Source organism: Archocentrus centrarchus, unplaced genomic scaffold (assembly GCF_007364275.1).
Source record: "Archocentrus centrarchus isolate MPI-CPG fArcCen1 unplaced genomic scaffold, fArcCen1 scaffold_37_ctg1, whole genome shotgun sequence".
Lineage (NCBI taxonomy): Eukaryota > Metazoa > Chordata > Actinopteri > Cichliformes > Cichlidae > Archocentrus > Archocentrus centrarchus.
Window position 1 is genome coordinate 2,413,641 of NW_022060264.1, and position 25,964 is coordinate 2,439,604.

Sequence of the window (25,964 nt, forward strand, 5' to 3'; positions counted from 1 at the left end):
GAGCTTTCAATCATCTCATCCTTGAGCTGATGGAAGCCCATCCTCAAGACCAATTTTCATCAATAGTTTTTCTGTGCTGAAATCGTTGAAGCACCTCTGGTTATGTTCTGTGATGTATGGCACCTAAAAATGTAATCCTTTAGATCCTGTAATTTGCGGGGTGGGACCTGTTTAGGTAGATCCTGTGGATTTCCCATCAAATTAGTATCTGGGAAGTTTGGAGGCTGAGTCAGCACATATGCTCTTTGTTGTGTTTTTGGCATTTTATTTTTCATCAGAGAACAATGGCAGCTGTGATCAGTTTACTCAGGGACACTCCTTTAACTCGTCTTTTGAAAGCCACCCTACTAGCAAGGTGGGCTGGTTGCTGTTCTTCCTCTCTATCATTGGAGGACCTACAGCAACCAGTGCTTAGCCAATAAACTGGACACCCTCCAACTTTACTAACTGGGACTACATCTAGCCCAGTATTCCTTGTTCTCTGATGATCCACTGCTCAGTAATGTTTGCAGAGCAAAGACTGCTGGCGCCAGCTGCAGTTCAAGAGTTGGAGTCAGTCCCTGAGGTGATAGACTCACTGGTGGGATGTCTGATTATGCTAATTTTTAATTTATTTGGCAGGAAGTACTTGGTTATTAAAGTATTTGCTTAGGAAAACCTTTTATGAATCCTGTTTATAGAGGTGTGAGTAGTTCCTTTTGCACATGCGCACCCATCCCCACCACCAAGAGAATCTAAATATTTGGGGAACAGTGCAGAATTTTAAGAACTGACCATATTTGATCAAACATGCAAACATGTGAGATGCTGAGCAACTGCCAGATTCTACCAAGCAGTGCTCTGACTGACACTTAAACCCTCCTCTGTAGCGCAGAGATATAAGAAATAAAGACAGAGGTCAGAACAAATCAAGTGAAAAGTGTGTTTTAAGAAGAGGTTTAAAAGATGATTCTGACTCAGATAGCCTTATTTTTTTCCGGCAGATTGGTCTGGCAGCCTTTGTGCTCTGACTCGATCCCCTTTCATTTTAACAATTGAGGGTCTCAACCAACATGCTGACCAGTATCACTTGGTTTTTATAGGTCACTTATTTCTGACTACAAGTTTAGTTAACTGGTGGTGTGTTTTCAGTGGTGGACCACCAGTAGTTCAGACATTGAGTCCACGCTGTGTAGCCAGAAAATCTCACAAATTGTATTTTCAAATTGCAAATGAGATTCCTCATTTTGCATAAAATGCATATAAAGATGCACAAATGATTTTAATAAATGATTTATTTATTTATTTATTTTTTTTTATTAACGGGAACCGTGCAACTTCAAAAATCATGAACTTTAAAGCTGCTAAAGCTGTATGTTAAGAATCAATTGAGTCTTCATGTAATTAATAGTTTAAACAGTTAAACTTGTTTAACATGGCTGACGAGATTTGTAACTGTCTAACAGGGAACGGCATCCTGTGATATACACACTGAAGTTTGCCTGGTGTCACAATCATTGTGTGTTAGCTTCAGGCACAAAAGGAGCCACTGAGTTCTGTTAGTGTACATTGATTGGTGCACATTAACATTAGCAGAGAGATAATAATGGACCTTAGCTGTAAAAATGAAGCAAAAAAAATTGTGAATTTCAGGCTTTATTTTATGGAGGAAATACAACACAATTTGGTCTCCTTAAAGCAAAATATTAAAATCTTTGCCTGCAATTCCTTTCAACTGCCTGGGGCATCTGCACACCGTGAAGCTGAAATTGGGTTACAAGAGAGTGAAAGGACCAACTCCAACAACCAAAGTTGATCTTAATTGGTTTGGTTTACTGGAAACTGTCCAGTGTTTCCCCTACATTCAGCTCAATTCAATTTTATTTCTATATTTCATGTTGTTGCAAATTAACACTTTTTGTGTAACCTTTATTGTAGGACAAAGACTTGTCATCCATTCACTATCTGCTCTTTTGCTATTGTGCTGCATGCTTTACTCACATTGTGTTGAAATAGGTAAACAGAATGTTTAGGTGTAAATTTTTCTTAAATTTGTTTTTAGCATTACTATTGGAGTTGCAAATGCAAATGGAGGAATGAATTCAGACCCACATGGATGGCTGTTCTTATCGACCTTTCTCTGTGCATATGCACTTGCTTTATATAAGATAAGATAAGATAAGATAAAACTTTAATGATCCCACGACGGGGAAATTTGCGCATTACAGCAGCTCAGTACAGAAAACTAAAAATAGAATAAAATAAAATAAAATAGAAAAACACTATACACATATACATAAGCACTATATACAGAAAATATATAGTCAATACACACATGTACATATACACACATATACACACACATCAAAACACTTTATACAGATATCAAAATATTATATACATTTGTAGCCGGTAAGGTACACAGCATACACGGTATGCATTATATGGGTGAGTGTAATAAATAAAATGTATCTGACTATATGGATAAAGTGATGGCAGAGGAGGTAAAGTGTCCAAGTGACTCAAGACATTATGATGTGTTATACAGTCTAACTGCTGTTGGGATGAATGAGCTGTGAAAGCGCTCCTTCCTGCAGCGAGGATGTTTCAGTCTCTGACTGAAGGAGCTGCTCAGTTCACCCACGGTCTCATGCAGAGGGTGATGGGGGTTGTCCATGATGGATGTCAGCTTTGCTAACATCCTCCTCTCACCCACCACCATCACAGACTCCAGAGGACATCCCAACACAGAGCTAGACCTCCGCACCAGTTTGTCAATACTGCTCCTGTCCCTTTCGGTGCATCCACCCCCCCAGCAGGCCACTGCGTAGAAAAGGGCAGATGCTACCACTGTGTCATAAAAAGTCTTTAACAGAGTCCTGCAGACACCAAAGGACCTCAGTCTCCTCAGCAGGTGTAGTCGACTCTGGCCCTTCTTATACAGGACGTCTGTGTTTGTAGTCCAGTCCAACTTGTTATTGAGATGAACACCCAGGTACTTGTAGGAGACCACTGTCTCAATGTCCTTTCCCTGGATGTTCACCGGTGCTGTAGGTGGTGGCTTCCTCCTGAAGTCTATGATCATCTCCTTCATCTTGCTGGCATTGATTTGGGGTGCGTTGTTCTCACACCAGCCGACAAAGTCACTGATGACCCCCCTGTATTCCTGGTCGTTCCCATGTGATACACATCCAATGATGGCCGTATCATCTGAGAACTTCTGTAGGTGGCAGTGGTCCGAGTTGTACCTGAAGTCTGAGGTGTACAGACTGAACATATGTGTATATAAAAAACCTGGGAAGGATTTTGTTATGTAATATTGAGGTATTTTCCTTTCTAAATACTTTTTTTTAAGGGAAATGGTCCATGTGTAAAGCAAAGTCCTGAATGTGTAAAAATGAGTTTCTTCATCCCCCTCTTCTGGTTTGACCCTTTGATGAAATGGGAAGACTTTTGGTTTACACCCTCATTCAAATCTGGGTAGATTAGTTCCTCACAGATGGTTACACTTTTTAACTGACTGACTGGCTCCTGCCCACTTCCACTGTCATTGCATGTATGAGGTTCAACAAATGAGGATTTCTTTTCTCTGACTGGCAAAAAAAAAGTTGCAGTTTCAAAATAACAGAAGCAGCAGGCCTTTAAGCTTGACAAACTGAAATTGATTAACCATACGAAGAGTATTATCAGAATTGAGCTTTGTGGATGACTAACTCCTTAGCTGACTGACCAACTCAGCACTTACGTCAGAGCACTGCATATGTATGTGTTTGTTCTTCTCGCTGAGTACATACAGCTGTCGGGTTGGCCTCTGTCACTTCCTGTTTGGTGGGGTCTTCAGGTTTTATCTGAGTGAGAAAGCAAAGTGTTGATCTGCTGAGGTTAATCTGTGAGTAAATGTCAGAGTAGGCTGTTAACGTGGTGTTTGTTTGCCCAGCCTTCAGACTGTGTGTCAGATTTCACCTCTCCAGTGATATGTGTGTGTGTGGGTGTGTGTAACACCTCTGTGTGGCAGACTGCTTGAGTTTGTCTGTGATCACCAGGACATTTCACTCTTGGAAACTAGTGTACACTCATGCATGAGGAGCTGAAACTGAAGCCACATAACCATTTAAATGTACAGTCTACAGTAATAATTGTAGTCAGGGGTGGGTGATACAGCTCCAACATCATATCACAATACTTGAAGGAAATTTGTGATAATATTTATGATGCTATAGAAAGAAAGAGAAAAGCAGAACAATATTACCACATAATAAAACTGTGATTTGGTGACACTGATAGTTGCTAGTCATAAAAGCAAATGCAGTTCGTGCAGTTCAGCCGCTGGGCCCAATATGGAAATGCCAAAAACTGCACTTCCTCTAACACCCACTTGAGGCAGGCTTGAAAAGCGAACCAATTTCCATAGAATCTGATGTTAAAATGGTCAATGTTTATAGCCTGGTTCAAAAGTGTGTTAGACCTGTATGGATAGTTTTCTCCTTTATAACATGGAAGGTGGCTGAGTGTTTTTTTTTTTTTTTTTAACTCACCAGTTTAGAATTTTTTTAAGGTTTAAAATGGGGCTTATGCATTTGCTTTGTTTTTCAGTTTGATCTTGAGGTAGACGTCGCTGGTAGATTTGTGCTAGGCTTCCACAAAGTTTGTGCTCCAGTTGAGTGAAAATCTAGTATTTTATTAGTCCAGGAGGAGGTATCTGTGCCTTTGCATTGCTTCTGCACAATCATCATTTTTCCAATCATTTTATTTCATTTTCAATGAAAGAAAAACAGCACATCTAACAACAATAGCCACAGCAACCTTGAAACAGCATTAAAATTTGTATAAATATAAAATGTCTCTCCAGATGCAACATATTTGCCATTTCTCTCATCCAAAGCTCAACTGTGGGTACAAAGTCTTCGTTCCACTGCTGCACAGTTGTGGCCAAATGTTTTGAGAATGACACAAGTATTGGTCTTCACAAAGTTTGCTGCTTCACTTCTTGTGATGACAATTTGCATCTAGTCCAGAATGCTGTGAAGAGTGATCAGATGAATTGCAAATCATTGCAAAGTCCCTCTTTTCCATGGAAATGAACCCCCCCCCCAAAAAAAAAAAAAAAATTTCCACTTCATTTCAGCCCTGCCACTAAAGTACCTGCTGACATCATTACAGCAATACTCTCATCAACACAGGTGAGAGTGTTGACAGGGAGAAGGCTTGAGATCACTCTGTCATGCTGATTGAGTTCGAATAGTCGATTGGATGTAGTCATCACATGTAGCCATCAGTGTTTTGCATAAATGGCAAAGCAATCATGGGACAAAACTGCAGATTTTTTAATATGCATTTTCTGTGCAAAAGAGATTTCCACTTTGATGTACACACACTTTCCTTCTCTTCAGAGGGCTCTTCATCCCGCTGACATTTCAACTGAGTAGCCTAATTTCACTATTGTTGTGTGCTGGTTGATCCATTAAATTAGGACACACAGTTCACTGTAAAAGCATTTTGCATGACCATAACACAATATGAAAAAAAACACAGAAGCCCGTAGGAAAAAAAAAAAAACAGATTTAAAAAAAAAAAAAGCAGGAAGCACAAATGTCAAAAAGAACTGGGATCATATAACAAACCATCTTCCTGCAGGCTGAGAAAACAAAACCAGCAGGTCAGAGTCTCCATACCCCAAACCTAAAGTCCTCACCATTTTCACAGCACAAGGGCACTTTTTAGTCTCATTGTTGAGCTCAATGAATTGTCTACCATTGTATCAATTTTCAGCAGAGTTTGGGTCGATGGCTTAATTGTTCTTTCCTTGCAAAGTGGTGGCCCCATTCCAGTTATCCACTTCCCGGCACAAGAATTTCTCAGCCTCAACTACAATGTCAAATGTGCCAGTGTTGTTATTTACAGTGACCACAAACCTGGCAGGATAAAGGGATGTGCAGTGAATATTCCTAGCTCTGCATTTTTCCTTAATATTACTAAAGGCCTGATGCTTCTTAACAGCTGAGGTAAGGTCAGGATAGATTAACACTGGGTGCACTTCATGAGTGAGCTGTAGCACTAGCTCTTTGTCATGGAAACAACCTGGCAATGATACCCCTGCGTGCACAGTCCACCTAGCTTTAACCTCTGCAGTCGCAGGCCACACAGCCGTCATCGTCCTCTCTGCCCTGTTTTTTTTTTTCCTTTGCCAGGTTTTTGATGATTAAATGGCTTTATAGCAATGAAAATATGGAAGTGAGGTGGAGCTCCCTGAAAACACGTCTACTCTATAGACCAACTGGAATCTACAGTTTTTGAATGCAGCTCACCAAAACCTAGCTAGCTAGCATTGGGTGGTAACATAGCACTCAACCCTCAACCCATAAAATGACAGCAACCACTGGATAATGTCACAGTGACTACATCCATCTTACATTTACAGTCTATGGTTCAATATTAACAGTCACAAAATTCTGGGGGCAGCAAAACAAACTGTTTTTGTTTTAATAAAGAGGCCAGGCAGTAATTGATTGAGCAACTGTGATCTGAATTTATGCTGCACACACTGTGTCTCTGAATAGCAAAGCACATTAACAGGAACTGGTTACCTGATTGAAAATTTGTGCAGTCTGTCACCTGCAGGATTTCATCTAACAGCTTCCTGTGCTGTGCTGTTCTTCTTTTTTTGATACTCTCTGATATCTTCTCAGCTGTTCCACTGTCAGAAAAACACTACTGTCTTGTTCCGCAGACACGTACCAGACAGAGGTGTTATCATTCACCAGCGCTGCTCAAGATGGCATAGTGCATAATGTAATTCAACTCGTGTTTCACCTGTTAAATAAAGCAGTAGGAAATGTTTTGCTTGCATTAGAAGAAACATAGTAGAGTTCTTTTTTTTCCAGGAATGTTTCCATAGACAACACGGTCATAACACTGCAAATACATACATATAAAGAGTAAACAGGGTTAATAGGTTCACTCATCATTGTGTTGCTTTATTTAGTCATAGATGATGAGGAAAATAACTCTATGTGCCATTTAGCCTTAAAATCCTCAAGACTTTCATTTAGATTAAAGATGAATATCAATTTTCACGGGAGGGTAAAAAAAAAATCTACAGTAAGCAGGTAAAATTATGAGACAACATTTAAAGAGATTATTTTTAAAAGAAGCAGTTTTAAAAATATTAAATGATGTCTAAAACTAAGAAATATATGACTGGCATCATTAAAATGAGAGGGTTATGATAGCAAACTTTTTTTTTCTTGTTTCTTATTATACTAAAGCATTTTAAAATGCTTTAGGTGAATAAAAGCTTTTTTTTTGTTTTTGCTGAATCTTTATACCTCTATCAATTAATACTAGACCTGTTATGACAGTGGTTTGTGTGTGCAGGAGGCGGTTCAGTAATGTTTTTAGTCAGTTTCTTTCATACCCCCAAGTAGTGAAACTGTAGAAAGTGTGACGCAAACTGGAAATGAAGACCTTCACTTTCAAAATAAAAATTGTGCCTTTTGAAATGTGTTGGGTGCAGAGGTAAGCTTATGGAGGTAAGGCACAACTTTTACTTTTAAGGCAAATATTCTCCATTTTTACTTAACATTGCACTTTTTCCAAGTTTCACTATAGTTCAGAGAGTAAACGGCAAGTGTTTGCATACAGGTCTGTGTCCTCCATGCAAACTACAGACAACCGCGGCAATCTGCTAGCAAACAAGGCAATCCAAGGAGGCTTTTGTTGAAGCGCTGTCTTTGCAACTGAGTTCTGGTGACAGCCAGCAACCACTCATCAAATGGTTGACTGGCATCATTAAGATGAGAGTCAAATACATGTTTCCCCATCAACCGAAGGTTGCCAGGGCATCTCCAGGCCTGTGTGACTGATGCAGTGTAAATTTATGAGGCCTCAAAGAGGCACCTGCTATGGTTTCTTTAAAAATCTCTTGAAAAAATGTTCTTCATGGAACTAAAAATCTTGACATCAATCTGGAGGATCATTTTTGGTTCCAGCATCTTTATATGCTTTATATTATTTGAAGATTTTTTTTTTTTTTTTACTGCAAACAAAAAATAAATAATAAAAAAACATTCTTGTGCCCTCAGACTTCACTTCCCTTATCACACAGCATGAATAGCTGGTGGAGGAAGTGTCTAACATGGGAGACTAATAACATGCACACTTAAATCTGAGCGAGGCCTCTCTGGGCCTGGGAGATCTGGGAGCCGATGGGAGTGTAATGAAGCATGGAGCAATGGCGTGATCACCTCATTATTCTTTGCTGCTCGCTCCAGAATCCTCTGCCAAGTCCACAAGCTACTGAAGCAGCAGCAGGGCCAGCAAGAGACTGAGCTGATGGGTTGATTGTGCATGCAGAGTGGATGTCAGGGAGTGTGTGTGAACCAGATCTCAGCTGCTGGTTGTTAAGAATGGTTCTTTATTTTATTCAAAATGTCAACAGTTTCCTGACATTTATTCTGGATATATAAAGAAGTCATTCAGGTGAAAGGATGCCACATCTGCTTTGTTACAATGGAACTCTTTCTTTATTTCTTTAATCCCCTTTACCCTTTAATGTTTTTGTGGCTGTGGATGTTTAAAAAGTGGTGAAAAACATCAGTTTTCTTTTTAAAAAAAAAAAAAAAATAGGAAGCAGTAGCCACATAGCTGATGCCCTACCTCTTTCAGTGCTCCATGCCAAGCAGAAGAATAACTAAAGTCGAAGCTTTTAACCCCCTCTCGACTCCCCCCCTCACTCTCCCACCTCCAACCAAAGTCAGAATCCCTCCCAAAGTCCCCAAACTCATCTGGAAATCTTTCTTATCCCAGCTCATCCCTCTCAGTTTTTCACCCAGCAGCACCGTTCTCGGCAGTTTGAGCTGCACTGAGAATTTAAGGATTCCAAACCCAAATTCATCCCAAAATCTAACCTAATTACAGCTGTGGGTGCTTTGACCCAGCAAAGATGCTGAGAATATTTGAAAAGCCCTGCAGCATTTCACTGCTTTAGCTTGTTTGTCCAGGTGAGAAAAGGATGCAATTTGATCTTGAGATAACAAAGAAGAGATGAATGGAAGAGGTGCTGTTTGAGAATCTTGATATATTTGAACAAATCATGCTCGCATAAAATGCAACATAGATCTGGTCAGCACTGCTGCCTCACAGCAAAAAGGTCTGGGTTCAAATCCACCTTGGCCGGGGTTCTTTTTGTGTGGAGTTTGCATGCTCTCCTCGTATGTGCGTGTCCAAAGACATGCAGTTAGTGGGGTTAGGCTAATTGGTGATTCTGAATTGCCCATAGGTGTGAATGGTTTTCTGTCTCCCTTTGTTAGCCCTGCCACGAGTTGGTGACCTGTACAGGGTGTACCCTGCCTCTCGCCCTATGACAGCTGGGATAGAGTCCAGAAAAGGATAAGTGGAAGAAAATGGATGGATGGATGGATCCTCTCCTGAGAAGCGGAGAAGTATTTGTGATGTGTCTTTGTTGTTGTAAAGCAATTTAATAGTTGTATTCACTTTAAAGGAGATTTGCTACAAACCACCTTTCAGACTACAATACACATCCAAAGAAAACCCAGAAAACGTGATCAATACATTTTTTTTTTTAACGGTCACTCACAGTGACTCTATTTCTTGTGACATTCCTGGAAACTACTTAACATCTCTCTGTGTGAATGGAGTCTTGAGACCTCAATTTCCAAAATCCTGTTTGTGGTGTCTGTTTGAACAGTTCCGCAGTTGATACACACATACTGTTTTGCAACTATGTTGCAAAAGAACCAAAAATAGATGCAAACTGACAACTGTGGACAGCTGAAACCAACCAGAAATATCCAAAATAAACACTGAAAGATAAAATGTGGTTGCAAACAGAGACAAAGTACCTGTTATCAAGTTCAGCGTAGTTGCAAAAAAGATGCAAAATGACTGGAATGGGATGCAAACTCATTACAGCAAGATGCAAACTGCAATGAGACACAAACCACATCTACATGTTCTAAATGTTTCTCCTATCTTTTAGCCGGTGAGTTTCACTTCTATGCAGGAGGGCCTTTTACAAATCTGTATCTAGGAGCAACCGCTGTTATAGTCCCCTTTTTGTCTCCATTGGTGACCATAATTTATATTAAAAAAAAAAACAAACAAAAAAAAACCCAACAAAAAAACAATTTCTATTCAATATGACTTGAACCTAGGTATTGAGACCACAAACCCATCAGGAAAGGGTTCGCTGATATCACTGATGAAGGCCTGAAGGTCTTTCTCCCGGAGTTTTCCATATGGCCGGATTTCTTTTTGCCACCAAGGAGGCATCCCTGCTGGCCATTAAAAACAATGAAGGCATTTCAGTATTGTCTTCTCTTTTTAGAGCCAAAACAGCTAAGTCCATTTTTCTATATGGTCTAGGGTAACTACAGTTTGCAGATCCAATGTGGTCATCTCCCGGATGTGAGCAAAAATTCATGCAGACTGTCTGGATGCAGGTTTAAATAAAATATGTAAGTATAAAAGAAGCTACAGTGTTCACTTCACTAAGTGACCCTCAGCAGCCCAGAGAAAACTGATTATAGCACAATTCATCCCATCATTTAAAAAACAAAACAAGCTGGTTTATTGTTTTTTTTGTTTGTTTGTTTTTTTTAACTACAAGAAGACAAAGGCATCTGTTTACCCTCAAGATTAATGAACAGTCTGGTCAAATTTCAAGGAAAATGATGAAGAGGTAGAATCTGAAAAAGGAAGAATTCATTTAACTTTGGAGCAGCTCCGGCTCACTTTTAATAAAATTGCAAAATGTGTCTTTGGTTTTGAAAGAGGATTCGCCCTTTGAGTACCCTTTTTGTTTACTTAATTTTATTTTCATCGGCACCCAAAACTTCATATGTCCTCATATCATGTAGAGGTGTGGCACCTAGTTAATAACTTTGTAGCAGGGCTGCACAATGAATCGAATTGAATGAGCATGATCGAGTGGTATTTAAAATGCATGCTCAAAAGCACATCAAGTTCTCCCTAAATCAACGCTTGATGATGTTGCCTGCATGTGCCAGTCACAGCTGTTCCCTGTAATGGGCAGCATGACGTTTTGTGGATTAGTCTGGATGAGTAACATTATGTTGAAAAACAAATACACAACTAAATTCAAAGAAGATCATCTGTTGTATGGAAATGCACTATATTGTCTATTCACTCTTCTGCCTTCACACATGTATGAACTTGAGTGACATCCTGTTCTTGATTCATAGGGGTTAATATGATGTTGGCCCACCCTCTGTAACTATAACAGCTTCAACTCACATTTGTGAGGTCAGGCACTGATGATAGACGAGAAGGTCTGGCTCACAGTCTCTGCGTTAATCCATCCCAAAGGTGTTCTATCAGGTTCAGGTCCGGACTCTGTGCAGGCCAGTCAAGTTCTTCCACACCAAACTCACTCATCCATGTCTTTAAGGACCTGCTTTGTGCACTGGTGTGCAATCATGTTGGAACAGGAAGGAGCCATCCCCAAACTGTTCCCACAAAGTTGGGAACATGAAATTGTCCAAAATGTCTTGGTATGCTGAAGCATTAAGAAGTGCATTTCACTGGAACTAAGGGCCGAGCGCAACTCCTGAAAACCAACCCCACACCATAATCCCCACTCCACCAAACTTTACACTTGACACAATGCAGTCAGACAAGTACAGTTGTCCTGGCAACTGCCAAACCGCCAAACCAGGCTCGTCCCTTGAATTGCCAGACGGAGAAGCGTGACTCGTCACTCCAGAGCACATGTCTCCACTGCTCTAGAGTCCAGTGGTGGCGTGCTTTACACCACTGCATCTGACACTTTGCATTTTGTTTAGTGATGTAAAGTCTGGATGCAGCTGCTCAGCCATGGAAACCCATTCCATGAAGCTCTCTATGCACTGTTCTTGAGCTGATCTGAAGGCCACATGAAGTTTGGAGGTCTGTAGCGATCGTCTTTGCAGTAAGTTGGTGACCTCTGTGCGCCTCAGCATCCACTGACCTCGATCTGTGATTTCACTGTCATTCCGAATCTTTTCCACTTTATTATAATACCACTAACAGTTGGAATATTTAGTAGTAAGGAAATTACATAACTGGACTCGTTGCACAGGTGGTCCTATCACGGTACCACACTGGAATTCACTGAGCTCCTGAGAGTGACTCATTCTTTCACAAATGTTTGTAGATGCAGTCTGCATGCCGAGGTGCTTGAATTTATACACCTGTGGCTGTGGAAGGAATTGGAACACCTGAATTCAAGGATTTGTGTGAGTTGAATACTTTTGGCAATACAGTGTACTTCTGATTTAGTGTAAGTGATGTTAACCAAGAAGAAATCATATCAAGACTACAGTGTTGCAAAGCAACCAAACTTATTCCACCACATGAAAAGATGCCACAAACTGCCGTATAATTAATGCATAAAGGCCAAGAAGTGCAGTGTTTGCTAACATGAATCGTTCAGTATCAGATCAGATGTGAACACGAATGAGGCACTACAGTGCATCAGTGTCCAACTAAATGCAATCCATTTGGCCAAAGATGTGTATTCATTAAATATTTTGAGTAATGAACGTTTCAGAAAAGGGTCAACATATTGGTCAAAAGATATGCTTTGTGCATTCAAAGTGGTAATACCTGCACTGTATGCAGAACGCCACAGGAGAGAAACCGAAACCTCAAAGCTGTCGAGTACTTTGTTCCAAGTTTGATTCATTATGCAAGTACAATGAATGTAGTGAGAGATGTTATATTATTTGTCTGCAGAGATTAGTTTATACAGATAAAGATTAATTAGCACAATATATAAATGTATCCCAGGAGGAGACACAAATCCCTCTGGGGTTGCAGCAGCAAGGGTGTTCAGTCTAAAAATCTGCCAAATCAAACATGCGGCACTACCTTCTATGGCGACCCTCTGTGAATAAGGGAGCATGTGAAAGTAGCTTTAGCCTCAGTGTAAAAGTGAAAGCTGAGCCCTGTTTATTGAATTTTGTGTTAGGTTTTGGCACAGCTTTTTAAAATTATGTATTATGTCTTCGAAGAGATTCACTAAATTTAGATGAATAAGCACCAATTTTTTGTTTATGCAAATATTTGTTCCGATGTGAAAGCTGTTTTACATGACAGTGCAATAAAAACATTATCACACCAAAAATAATCATTACAAAGAATTGTGCTTTTAAGACTGAATAGCAATATTGTGATTATAATGCTGGCCATAATTGTGCGGCCCTAGTTTGTAGCTTAAAGGGAGAATTGAATTGTGTCACTTGAATGGCTGCCTTTGTTTGACACGAATGGTTAGCCAGTCATCTTTTTTCTAATCATTATCTCTATCTCTCGCCTTGGAAAGTCTTCTGACAAAGACGTGTCAGGAACTGGATATTAGAGACATTTAGGTCATGTAGTTAGTGAGATGCTTCCTACTTTATTCTCCTTCTCCCAGGAATTTCCTCCTCCTTCAGTTTCTTTCTCCTGGCCTCCTGTTAAGAAGGGGCCTGCTGTGATCCCCTTCTTTCTCTTTGTTGCCTTCTTAACTGGACTCCCCCAGGCCTGATTCTTTGGCTCAGCGGGGCTGTTGCTTGGCCACTTTCTTTTTGTTGGCATACAAGGCCTCCTGGATTTAGAACTGACATTGATTTTCCTTTTCTTTGGCAACTTAAAGAATGAAGAAAATGCAAAAAGCTTGTGGTAGTATGGGAGTGATAAATGAAAACCATATTTTTACTGGGACAATTTTTTTTTTTTTTTCCTCTTTTGGAATTTTTTTTAACTCATTTGGTCTTCGAGCATAGCTTCGAGGAAATTCAAGTCGTCATTTGCTTATACTACTGCAATTTATCCTCTTGTCAAGTTGAAGTTACTGCTTGAATTTTTCAGAAACAGCATAGTGGCTTACCAATGACCATATTCCATAGAGTACTTTATTTCATTTCTTTTACAGGCACCTCTTAAAGGCTGGCTGTGATACATGTGACTCAAGGCAGAAACCAGTGCACTGTGGACTCATTTTGGTTCAACAACTATGATTTGTGAAGCTACTGTGTCTGCAAAGAGCAGAGCAGAAAAATGTGGACTGAAGCAGATGTTCAGGCAGGACCAGCACCAGGAGGAAGTGGCTGACAAAGCAAAACATTTTATGAAGTAAAACACCACTTTCTAATCCTGCTATGCTTATTTGTGCATTTTCTTGACTCATTAACTAGAAACATAGTGGCATGTTTGACTCAATTTATTCTGGTTTATCTTCCTTTATGACACTAATTATTATCATTTATAAAATGATGCCCATGTTTTATCCAGTATGACTTGAAACTAGTGATTGAAGTCATCAGGAAAGTGTTCGAGTAGGTCACAGAAGAAGAGCGCTTCTGTACGGCTGGATTTCTTTTTCCAACCCGAGGAGTCCCCTGTTGGTTTTTAAATAAAATGCTGTTAATAAATATAGAAGCATAAATATGTTCTTTCTGTCTTCTAATGGTCCCTTCAGAGAAAGCTTTGGGACATAGGATGTGATAGTATAAGATTTTTATATTTTTTTAGGTGGGCTTGGTGGAACCTGGTCCGCATTCCAGGAGAAAGTGATATACACTCACTGAAGACATTATTAGGTACACATTACTAGGTAGTCCTGAATTAGACCCCCATTTGTCTTCAGGACTGCCTTAATTCATTGTGGCACAGAATTAACAAGGTGCTCAAAAGACTCCTCAAAGATTTTGGTCCATATTGAGATGATGGTGTCATGCAGTTACTGCAAACTTATTGGCTGCACATTATACCAATTTCCATGCTGCGACATCCCAAAGATGTTGAGATCTGGTGACTGTGGAGGCCATTTGAGTACAGTGAACTCATTGCCATGTCAAAGAAACAGTTTGAGATGATCTTTGTGACATCAGGCGTTATCCTGCTGGAGGCAGAAGATAAGCAACACTAAGTTGGTACTAAGGGGCCTAAATCATGCTAAGAACCTTTTGTTGTCCAGTTTTGGTGAGCCCTGTAAAGTCTAATGCCAGTTTCCTGTTCTTATCTGACGGGGGTGGCATCCTGCGTGGTCCTCTGCTGCTGTGGCCCGCCTGCTTCAAGATCCGATGTGTTGTATGTTCAGAGATACTGTGGCTGTAACGAGCGATTATTGGAGTTACTGTTAATTTTCCATTAGCTCAAAGCAGCCTGACATGCTTGTCTGATTTGACATTATTGGCCAGAGAACTGCTACTCACTGGATATTTTTTCTCTTTTGAATCACTGTCTGTAAACTCCAGAGATGGTCTTGCGGTAAAATCCCAGTAGTTCTGAAATACTCAGACCAGCCTGACTGGTACCAACAACCATGCCACATTCAGAGTCAACTAAATCACCTTTCCCCAGTTTGATGCTCAGTCTGAACTTCAGTGGGTCATTTTGATCCTGTCTATATGCCTAAATGCATTGAATTTCTGCTATGTGATTGGCTGATTAGATATGTGCGCTAACAGGCAGTCGAACAGGTGTTCCTAACAAAGTGGCTGGTGGGTGTATAAGGGTTTTGACTTGTAATTTTTCAGTATTTCAAACACTTGTACCTTGACTGTGATCACAGATGATTTATCCTCTTGTGGTTGTGGTCGTGGTGCTTTAAAGAAGTTGCCCTCCAGATTGCCTCTGTAGCATGAAAAAGCAAATTAACAGAAAACTGTAAATTGACTTCAGTGTGAGAGTCAAATCTAGCCCTGCAAATTTCATTGGCTCTTGTCAGGCTGGATGATATAAAACAGCTAAAAACAATATTTCTTAAATCTTTCTAGCTGCTGTTAATGCTATTACAATACAGTATGAGTAGAAAAAATTCACTAGAGCTGCATTCTTTGAGAACAAATGGGTATGAGCTTGATCTTAATGTGTACCAACCTTATTATATATCACCAGATCCCCCTAAAAATGGAAAGAAAGCTGTTGGTCAAACATGTAACATCGCAGAGGAGGATCAAAGTTTGCTGGAGCCTCTCCCAGCTGCCATAGAGCAAGAGGCAGGATACACCCAAGACAGATCGCACACAGAAAGGCCCTGGCCAGATGGTGGATTTGAACCCACGACTTTCTTGCTGTGAGGCAACACTGTTAACCACTGCACCACTGGTCTGTTAATTTGTCACTTAAGAACAAAACAGACAAAAAATAAATGGGAAAATGACCCTATTTGTCGCTTGATTTGTGGTCTTTGTAAACATTTTTTTAATGACTTTATAGCCTGAGCCACAAATTTCAAGTTCTCTTAAATACTTTAGTAAAATTATATTCATTTGGTAAATGATGCTCCCATTATAGTCTAATGGACAATAGAACAGAGAGGGCTTTAGGGCAAGGTTATTTTGTGAATGACAAAGTATTACCTCTGATAACCATGCAGTGACCCTCGGGGTGTAATTCAGATCCACCCCTCACCTGTCATGTCCAGTCTTGTGAAACCAAGAATGCCAAGCCTGAGGCACACAAGCCTTGTTTAAGCTCAGTATGATGTTGCCATGCACATAAAACAATCCATTTGGGCTGCTCCTAATTATTGCAGTTTATTCATAAACTACATTAGGTAGATTTTGTGCTCAAGACCTGATCACAGACCAGGCCAAGCGCCACACCACCAGGGCCCAAAAGGCCAAGGTTTAATTTGATTAATTAAAAGTATGTTCCAAATCTGCCCCACTGAAGCAGAACAGTCTGTTGGAACTCTATAGGAATTCAGTCTAGTTTTATTTAAATACCTGGCTTACTGTAGTATTGACTGAACTTATGTATTGTAAAGTTATTGTTTCATAGATGTACTTATGGCTGCTACACCACACATCGGGTTTTATTTTTTAATAACTGATGGATAAGATGGGTTATTTTAATGGATAAGATGTGTTTTAAGAAACTACCATTGTTTTGTTTTTTTTTCTTCCTAAAGCCCAAATAAGCATTTCAGTGTTTTTGTCAAACCAAAAATTAAATTCTGTTTACTAGAAACCTGGGAAACTATACATGTTAATATATAAGCTATTGCCTGTGTATTTCTGGCATTGTGTGTTCACATGCACTTCCAGGGGTCAGCTATCACCCAACAGCTATTTTTATGCCACGGGGGCCCACACAGAAGGTGGGGATCCCCGAGGCATGAAATAAATTTGTCTGCAGTGGAAATTTATCTGCCCCTAATGTCTGTGTCTGGGGATTCACATGTAGTTTGAGGACATGCAGATAAGAGCAGTGATCCTCCTCCCATGTCTGTTTTGGCACAATGACATTCCCAGAGAGAGGTCTGCACTTTGCGTGCACCACAAAGTGGTTGTGTGTGTTAAACTCTGGTAAGCCTCTGCCATAAGGAAGAACACCAGATTTCCTCTTTACAGAAATCTCCTCATTGCTGTAAGAAGAATGGAATAATCAGATTAGCCAAGGCCATGCAAACTAAGCCTTATCCCCTGATTCTGTTTACTACCAACTAAAACAAAAAGAAAAGCTCATCCTCACACTGGGGTGGACTCAGTTTGGGGTAGATGACCCCCTGCTCCTGCTCCTCTTCGCCCCAGGCCATATGGAGGAACTTTAATGGCTGCTGTTGTTTCACACTAAGAGCCAATCTGGCTGTGCTCCTGGAGCCATCAGACAGGCTGTTAGTGCACGAACAACAGCATCACTCCAGCTATCAGCTGCAGTAAAAACAGTGCAGGACCTCCTGTGGTTCAGGATGATCCCAGCCCCTCGCTGATACAGATGCAGATTAGACTGTCGGCATGTGAGTTGACTGTTTGTCGCAGGCTGTGGCTCAGATTGAGCTCCGGGGCAGAATTTCTCGGATTTTTGACAGGCGTCGTGTCGCCTCCCTCTGTTCTGTACAGCAGAGGAGAGGAGCTGCCATCTGGGTGGAGTGCAGGCAGTGCCAGGGAGGATGACATAAAGACAAGATTCTCTGCTTTTTTTTTTTTTTTTTTTGTGTTAATTTTTTCCCCCTTTCTATGTTCACTCCTCCCATCTGCCTCTCTGTGTCCCCCCAGAGCCTCACTCCACAGTGTTCCCTTCCCCACAGTCAACTGTAATGAGCCATGCCTGCAGACTTGAAATCATGTCCCCTCACAGCAATGACCAGTGATGTTTGTATCAGTAAATCTGTTTGATTGGAAGACACCATTGATCCAGTCCAGTGCTCCAAAGCTTCAGTCCTTCTTTATGGAAAAGTCAAAAAATGAATACAGTTCTATCTGGCTGTAAAAAAGTCTGTAATAAAAAAAAAAAGTGAAACAAGATCTTAAACTATATTTACATTTCCCATAAATTTTCTTTAGGTATTGAATAGCCAATAAGACAAATTCCTTTTTTTTTTAGTCATCACAGTTTAAATGTTGCTTTCTTGTTGTTTTTCCAGTGTTAATAAGTGCATAAATTAATTTTAGAATGTAGTTTTGTGGGCCAAGGCAGTATGGGTGCTAACCTGAAAGAATAAGAAGTCATCTTCTACTCTTCCATTAGCAACTTCACAGTAGCATCAGTGCTGATCTAGTGGAGCCATTCCACTTCCTATCAGTCCCACTACACAGGAATTGGGTGGAACCAGAGACATTATAAAAGATCCAGTAACTAACATCATATCACCCATTGGTTTCTGAGGTCCGACGCTGAAGCCTCGATGAACATTTTTACCTTTGCCAGCAAGCCCTTCAGCTAACGGCTCACCAATCACAAGTCAACGTGCGAATGTTGTCTAATCCTCCTTTCTGACGCATAGAAAATTTACAAAATGGACTTTTGTGTTTTACTCAGTATAAACTGCAACGAGTGGCTGTACCCGTAAACTGGGCAGGAAAGTGATTAGAGGGCCGGACAATTTTGGAGCCACAGCTATCGCCCCCTGGTGACCATTTATAAGAATGTACGTCTAACTTTTCAGATCTCGAAGGTACAGTACATCAGTCTTTTACATTATCTATAGTTTCAATTCAGCTGGAGGGTGATCTTGAAATAATCATTAATGAACAGGAGTGAATGGAGATCGCTGGTTAAAACAATTATTTATTCTTGCTTCTAGGCAAAAAAGCCCACCTTTTATTTTAGTTGGCGTAGCAACAGTAATGTGTCTGAGCTGAAATAATACTAATGTTCCTTACTTTTCCTTTCATGGAGCCCTATTTTGCCCATAAACAGCTAGCGTTCTGCTAATGCGTGGTGATTGTAGTTAAACCAAAGCAGAAACCTATGTATGGACATTGCTTGTGGTATACCCCAGGGGTCAGTGTTAGGGCCTAAATTGTTTAATACCCCTTGTATCCCTAATACATGAATGACATATGTAACATGACCAAAGTGTTACAAATGGTATTGTTCGCTGACAATACAAATATTTTCTGCTCTGGTGAGGATTTACAACATTATTGGATGAGATGACTTCTGAAATAATCTAATGAAAGACTTGGATTGATAAAAACAAATTAGTATTAAATCTGAATAAACCCAATAATGTTATTTGGAAATAGCAGATTAAATTCACATGGAAAGTCTGAAAGAGTCAAAGAAAAGGGATTTCTTGGAGTAATAATAGATGAAAGACTCAGCTGGAAAGCACACGTTAAATATATTCATTCCAAAGTATCAAGAAGCATTGCAGTGCTAAACGAGGCAAAGCAGGCTTTAGATTGTATATCACTCCATATTCTCTACTGTTGGCTGGTTTCGCCTTATTAAGCTACTGTACAGAGGTCTGGGGGCGATAAATATAAAATTACATTATATTCACTTTTTATTCTTCAAAAAAAAAAAAAAGCAGTTCACATCAGTCACAATGCAGGTTATAGGGATCATTCTAATTCACTATTCTTACAGCGTGAAATACTGAAATTTGCAGATCTAGTAATTTTCCAAACAGCACAAACCTCATTCAGAGCAAAAAATAATCAACTACCAGGAAATAATCAAAGCCTGTTTTGTTTGTTTGTTTGTTTGTTTATATAGAGAAGCAAATTATAATCTAAGGGTTTTTTACAACTTCAAAACTGTGACTGTGCGTACCTGTAGGAAAGGTTTTTGTGTTTCTGTGTGGAGTGAAACTGTGGAACAGTTTGAATGTGAAATTGAAACAGTGTCAAACTATAAAGCATTTCACAAAGAGGTATAAAGATATGGTCTTCATGAGATGCAAAGAAGAGGAAGATGTTTAAATTGCTGCTTCATGTTTATTCAGATTTTACAATTAACATTACATAACTGGACGTACCGGGCTTTGATGTGTAGAGGTAAAGTTATGGACTTGTAAAACATGATAATATTTTCTGATATGTAAACAGAATGAGAATAGTGGAGCAATACGAGTGTATTTTGCTGTATTAGGTTTAGTATTTCTTGTTTCTAAATTATTTTCTGTATATTGTTTACTTGAGCAAAATGAATTGAAATTGAATTGAAACGTCCACGTATGTGCAAGATGTAGGTGGTTGTGGTGGTGCTGCCGGTAGCATTTAGCATTTAAAAAAAAAAAAATGCTGCCATTATGCCACACATATCCACAAAGTCCAGTATTAACCACAACATGGTTGTGGTTATAACATGTTGAGAAAAAGTGAAGTCTTAAAAATTATTGTTTTTTTTCTCATCAACAGTCTAAAATCCAGAGAGATTCACTTTTATGTCATATGTTGCAAAGAAAAGTGTTGTTTATGGCTTGTTTATTGACATCTTAAAAAGGTGTTACAGTTATTTTTCAAAAGTCATGGGAACCCTTGACTTCACATATGTTTGTTGGATCAAGGAAAAAGGAGAAGCTGTCACATTAGAAACTCCGCTGCGCTGCTGAACCCATGCGTACAGAGGAAGTGATGCGGTATTTGGCGTGAGCAGTGATCATGAGCGTTGCCTCGGGTTATAGAAACGGAAAATCTTTTTGATTGACAGAGTAGACGTGGTGCAGAGTGCTGGCAATGACAACAAAAACAGAGCAGAGCATTCATTAAAAAAAAAAAAAATCATCTAATGAATTCCAACTTGAGTAATGACAGTAATGAGAAGCTGTCTGTCGTTTGATTGACAGCTCAGTCGATCCACTGTGGTTTTTGTTATTTGATATTTAGCTGATTTTTTTTTTTTTTTTGGCTTAGCAGCTCGATGGAAATCTGCACTGTTTCTGTTCGTTTCGTCTTTTTGAATTGATCTTATTTTTTTTGATATCTTACAAAGCTTTTTTAGATTAGTAATCTTTCCAGTGCTGTCATACAGCTGCTGTCATCTCACACCAATTTTTATTTCCTACAGACTGGATCCTCCCTGTAAGGTTTCTGTTGACTGGTGACTGAGGAGCCTCTCCATCACTTCTCACCAGTTTACCCACACAGGGATTTACGTTAACCAATTAGGTGAGGAACACACTATCTTTGTTTTTCTTTTTTTTCTTTTTGCTCTTTAATATCCACTCAGTGAGTGTGTGCGGACCTGCACAGAGGCTCTGTTGTTGCAGAAGAAAACAACTACATGGTTGGTGTAAAATCAGCTGTATAACATAACAGGATTCTGGTTTAATCTGATGAGATGCAGAGAAATCTTCAGAGAGACCAGATTCACTAGATACTTGGATGTAATCCAGAGGCCGGTTGCTTGGAACTCTTGGATGGATTGTTTTGGCTCTTTGTTGATTCCTGTGCATGCACGTTTACGTGACTGGTTTTGTGATTTTTTTTTATTATTTATTTTCTATTTCTTTGTTTGTGTGACATGACAAGAAATCTAAAATGTGCTGCTGCAGCAGCTGTGCTGCTTTATCCAGTAAACACCTCTAGAACATGTTGTCCCACATCACAAAGGTCATTGCATAATTATGTCATGTAAATTAGCATCTAAGGTAGTTATCCCCTGTGGCTGTCACATGGTGTTATTTTTCTTTTCCTTCTTCTGCTTCAGAAGTTAATAGAGCTACAGTGGAAATTATTTATATGCGCTTGAAGCATTTTAGGTGCAAATTTAGCTCAGAGGCATTCAGAGGAGCAGCTCTCAGAAGAAGCTTCACGTACAAATCAATACTGCAGTGCTGCATGATTTTCTGTAGGATATTCTCAGAGGAACGGAGGCTGAAGCTTGCTAAGTAGAAGCAGTGCAATGTTTTTTAATCTTGGCTCTTGCTTTTGAATCGATGTCCGCATATTTTTAGTAATTTATGTACGCAGGATTAGGACCGGGAACATCATCATTGTAATGTGCCAGACTTAGTGTGGATCTGTGTTTGTGTTTTTACAGGTGGCTGGCTTATAAGTTTAATTCAGAATGACAGCTTTTGAATCAGGGAGCATCAGGGCTGGGCAATTTATCCAATTTTTATCTAAATTACTATAAATTACTATTTTTGCTTCCAGCAGTTTTTGGTTGGTTAGATGTTTGATGTTAAGTCTGTGGTTAGCATAAGCTTTAGACTTACTCACATTTTAATTCTACAACAAAATACTCTACTCGTTAACTTTGAAGTATTTAAATGTCCCAGAAAAAGTTTGCTGGTCTTATAAAGGCATTCTGAAAATGTGGCAGTATTTTTTTAGCACCATCGGTATCATAGGCAGCCTGTGTACTGAAGCTGCTCTTCCTCCAGGAACTGATGGACGCATCATACACCTACGAGGGTTCTAGTCTATCTTTACAAGACGAACACCCACAAGCACTAAAAAAAACTACAAATGGCACAGCAAAAACTACCTGTGGAAGATGCCAACTCGTGAAGCTGCTGCAATACTTCTGCCCTGTCTCGTTGATAAGAAAAGCAGAGACATTATGGAAGTACTTTGCATTCAAGGCGGATGACCAAGGGCTGATTTGAAAAAGGCAAAATGCAAACAATGATATCCTGCTTTTCAGATTAAGAGAGAAAATACTTCAAATTTAGTTGATTATCTAAAAAAAACAGCATCCAGTTCTGCTCAGGCTGTTTATGTTTAACTCACAGTAACGTTATTAGGCTCCTCTGCAACCATCCTAGCATGTCGGTCTGCGTCCTATCAAGAAAATATAATGTGAACATATTAAATAAACGGTTTAGCACAGGGATTTCAAATGAGTTTTTAATTAAGGAGTTTATGTTTAAGTACAAGGGAAACTTAAGACATGCTTGGTTCGCGTCACCCATGAGATGCCCGGGATGCATCTCTCAGCCTCACCCACTACTTCAGGCTCCTTCCGCATCAGAGAGGTGATGAAAGTGAGATCATCAGGTAACGTTTATTTACCACCAAATAGTTAATGGTAACAGTAAGTTAATAAGATACGTTAGCTAAGATAACAGTTTGAAAATATACACATTTACCTAATACTTAAGCCTAAGAATATTTGCTTAAAAATATATATTAATACTGCTAATCAGTTACTACAGTTGCTAGACCGTAGCACAGCACACCCACCTGCTGTCTGACACCAGATTACCTTTCAGGTGGTAAATATCTCTGCTCTTTCTTGCCTGTTAATGAAATGGCACCAGCTGTGATAAGCTGCTGGCTATTGTGTATTGTAATAAAAAAACACACACACACACACACACACACACACACACACACACACACACACACACACACACACACACACACACACACTCTTTGAGAAATAGCAGATTAGTACCACAGTGGTGCCATTCATGTTTTATTACAAATTTGGCAAATATACCTTTACCCCATCACCAATAAAGAGCAGTGTACGGAGGCAGAGCACTTTGCTCGCAGAGGACAGACTTTCGTTCCTAGAGTTTCTAAAACTACATTTGGAGGTTATAAAAATTTTGTCTACTGTAGGGGTGTCAAAAATTGATACTGAGATACTCAGTACTAAAACTTGGTATCAGATTAGATGCTTATTTGCAACAGTACTGATACACCGAGCAGCTGAACACATGAACAATAGCTGACATCCACTCTGAACAACACTTTATTTGGAATTTCCAGAAGGTCAGTAAAGCTCCTGTTTCAAAAACACTGATGCATTAAAGAGTTGTCATGAATGTTAACCTGGCCAGTACATGTGTTAATGTTAGGCATTTAACTATTAGCCACATTAGCTGTCTAGTAAGTTACTGAGGTAGTGGCTAGCTGCCACACCTAATGATAAAACAGCAACGTTAATGTGGGAGCTCAGTACCAACTGTTAATTTAACAGGATCCCAGAATCATTTGTGTGTAAAAAATTTCCAGATTGAAGTTAAATTAGAACTTAGTAATGAGGGAGAAACAGCAGCAGCCTGTCTTACTATTTGGTCGGTAATGAACGTATGGTACAGAGTCAGCAGAAGCACAGTGCTACCTCGGTTTTATTGCACTGCCAAAGTCAATCCTAAAAGACTAAAAGACTATCTACACCTTTCAGTTATATTACTGTAATTTCTTCACTAGACAGATAACTTAAAAATATTGTTGTTGATGTTATTGTTTGCATTGCTTACATTAAAAAAAAAAAGACTCTTTATAAAATGTTCCCCCTGTGGTAATGAAAATGGTACCTAGTATTTGAATATTTTCCTGGGTATCAGGATCAAGTTTTAAGTGCCAGTATCTGTACTTTCTCCTGTAGTTTGTGTTTTCTCCTGTTGGTTGTCCGTCCTCCTCTTTTCTGTCTTGTCTTGTGTGTCAGTGCAGATGGCTGCTCTTCCCTGATCCTGAGCTTTTACTGGAGGTTTTGTTCCTGTTAAAGGGATGTTCTTTCTTCCAACCACTGCCAAGTGTTCATTCATAAGACCTCAACTATCATCATTCTCTCTAATATTGTTGGGTCTTTACATTATATTGTTGAGAATTGCTCCTATATGGCTAAAACTGAAATTAAATGAAATCAAAGGGTGACATCCAGGACTGTTTTGCCAACTTCAGCTTTGTTAAATGTTAGCTTCTCGCTGCCACTTTTCCACATCCCTTCCACACTTCTATTCATTTGCAAAATGGCTTTGCTTTCGATTAGCCCTCCTTTTTTTTTTTTTTTTTTTTTTCTTTTCCATTTTTAGAAACATAATTACCACCGTGTTAACATGGAGCGCTCTGTGTTTCGTGTTCCATGTAAAGCTTTAATTTCTCAGGCTGGTTGCAGTGAGAGGAAACAGAAGGAGCACTTTTTTTTTTTTTTTTTAAATCTTGATTACTTAGAGGCAACACTGTGATCCTCCTCCCTCTCTCTCACCCTGCAGGTTATTTAGAGTTTGGGAATAAACTGTCTCTGAAGTCTGTGCAAAACGAGAGGATGTGCCAGTGCGCTGTCAGCTCCGTCACAACACATAAAGCAGTTGGATGAATTAGCTAGGGGGTGCTGTCTCTACCTGCATGTGTGTTCAGGATATTTCATTCTGTGGCGTAGGCGGCATCTGGAGGTGTTTCCATTTCAATTTAAATTAAAACCGCAAGCGGTGATATCGGGCCCTCGCACTCCGCGCGCGTCGACCTGTGGCGCTCGTCGACCCGTGCCGCACTCGGAGGTTTTGTGATCGTGATGGGTCTCTAGAAAGTTGAATTCTTTTATAGGAAAAGGTATCTTTTGCTCTCGGCATAGACGCAATGGAATATTTGGGGGTGTGGTCACGGCTCCAGCATGCAAAATAGGGCATGGGTCTGATTGACTTTTTTGATGGGCTGTTTGTCTAGATGATGTGGAGCCAATTTGGTCTCACTGGGTGAAATGCCCTAGGAGGAGTTCATTCAAATAGCAGGCCTGAAAATGGCAAAAATTGACACTTTCAATTGAAGATGCTGGACTTCCTGTAGGGTTTGGAGTATGGCTCCAAGAGACTTTTTTGTATGTCTTAGGATGTTACATGAGTGTGCAAAATTTCAGAGCTGTAGATAAAATGTAACTCAGGGGCTAGCTAAAAAACATGGTATATTATGATATTTAAAGCTGCCAGTAGGGGGCGCTCTAACGTTTATGGACTTTATGCATATCAATGTGTTCAGGGCAGGAGGCTTATCAAATAGATGAGGATTTTGTAAGGAATGGTGAAAGATATTTCATGTATTTCAGAGCAAAACTAATTCTGTGGACGGTCA

The 25,964-nt window shown here is 39.7% G+C and overlaps 1 protein-coding gene across 2 annotated transcripts in view; it reads left to right on the forward strand.

The window, feature by feature from the left end:
• The window catches only part of large2 (LARGE xylosyl- and glucuronyltransferase 2), a 142,697-nt gene that overhangs the window by 24,924 nt on the left and 91,809 nt on the right, over positions 1 to 25,964 (forward strand). The window contains exon 2 of one of the 2 annotated variants that reach the window (XM_030724547.1): positions 21,226 to 21,326. The exons of the other annotated variant lie outside the window; for it this stretch is intronic. The gene's annotated coding sequence lies outside the window, so the exon portion shown is untranslated. The remainder of the gene's footprint in view (positions 1 to 21,225; positions 21,327 to 25,964) is intronic. 2 annotated transcript variants of the gene reach the window in all.